Here is a 1,595-nt window from a genome sequence, read left to right on the forward strand (position 1 = left end):
TAAGACTGTGCTCCTTTGCATTTCGATGTCCAGTTGCGAGATAAAGGCCCTACTTCTCCGAATATTGACTGCTTAGTGAAAGGCCATTTGCGAATCATCAGCGTCCACTGGCCTCTGTCCAAGACTAGCTTCGCTGCTTCACCGCTGCTGATCTTGGCTCGGACGTTTGCGCGCCAACGATTGCCTGTTTCACGGTACCGCTCCTGGCTTCTGCACTCTAAGAGGAATCGTAGCAGCACCCATCGCTTAGCAGTCGCGACGGCATTCGTCTCGTCTTCCTAAGGCTGTGCTCCTTTGCAGGTTGGTTTGTTATTCTTATATAAATTATTTGCGCCTTTCAGCTAAATTGCCGCAGCTGTTGCCAATTGCAATCGCACCTGCATCTTCTGTGTGATACGGTGTGATTTGTCACTGAACTACAGGATGAAATGAAGACTGAATGGAAGTTGATGACAGAAGCGCTAGAGAGAGACTTCCGTAATGAAATACGTGAGCTTCGTATTAATATACGAGAAATGAAGTCCAGCGTGGACTTCATCAATACGAGGATATTAAGGCAAAGCTTCAAGGCGGAATCATGGTCAACAAGGAACTAAAGAAAGAACATGAAGAACTGCGAGCAAAGTGCCTTACGCTTGAAGCAAAAATGAGAGCTAGCTAAGCGAGCATCGTACAGTGTGAAAAACATTATCTCGCCAACAATCATGAGATCAAAGGAATTCCGGGGTCCGAAAAAGAGAATCTTATTGAAACGCTGTGTAAGCTAGGGGAGGCATTCGGCGGACCGATCGATAAATCGGACGTTGAAATCTGCCACCGAGTCCACACTCGAGAACGTGGCAAACAAAGCATTATCGTGCAGTTCACTCGTAGAAAGAAGCGTGACTGGGTACTGGCAAGAACACGAGCAAAACGATTAACGAATAAAGATTGGGGCCTTTCCGATAACGCGCCTGTCTTTATCGACAAGCATCTTTGCCCGACCCTAAAGAAATTACTTGGTAAGACTATTGCCACGAAATGCGATGTCGGCTGAAAAATTTTGTGTTGGTACAAAGTGGCAAGATTTTAGCCCGTAGAGCACAAAATGCGCACACCATACATATTAAACACAGCGACGATATTCTCAAGATCTGTTAGCGAGGGACTGCACGGTGGTGAATTTATTTCACTAATATATTAGTACCGAAATATGGTAGTAACCGATTTGTTTCTACAACAACATATCTGTAAGGGCGCAGGTATAACAATGAGTAAGCTTTTGGAACTGTTTCACCTGAATGTTAGATCAGCTAGATCTAAGTCAGACGATCCTATGCTTCTGTTTCAATAATTAAAGTTCTCATTCCATCTTATAATGCTTACCGGAGCTTGGTACCCAGACGAAAAGGACTTTTTTAGTTTACCTCAATATTAACATTTTTATCAAAATCGTTAATCTGGGCGTGGGACGTTGGTGTCGCCATGCTAGTAGCCAGTAATGACTTTGAAATTGTTGAGACTATACATGGGTTACAGATGATTATGAAATATGCGTAATGCAAAACGTTTAGACGTTTTTTGTTGTATATCGCCCACCAAGCGGCAAAGTAGCT

The 1,595-nt window shown here is 43.7% G+C and overlaps 1 pseudogene; it reads left to right on the top strand.

Moving 5' to 3' along the window:
• Positions 1–476: 476 nt before the first annotated feature.
• Positions 477–1,036, top strand: LOC121837781 (annotated as a pseudogene).
• The last annotated feature ends 559 nt before the right edge of the window (positions 1,037–1,595 follow it).

This window comes from Ixodes scapularis, unplaced genomic scaffold (genome assembly GCF_016920785.2).
Source record: "Ixodes scapularis isolate PalLabHiFi unplaced genomic scaffold, ASM1692078v2 PGA_scaffold4__175_contigs__length_147842914, whole genome shotgun sequence".
Classification (NCBI taxonomy): domain Eukaryota; kingdom Metazoa; phylum Arthropoda; class Arachnida; order Ixodida; family Ixodidae; genus Ixodes; species Ixodes scapularis.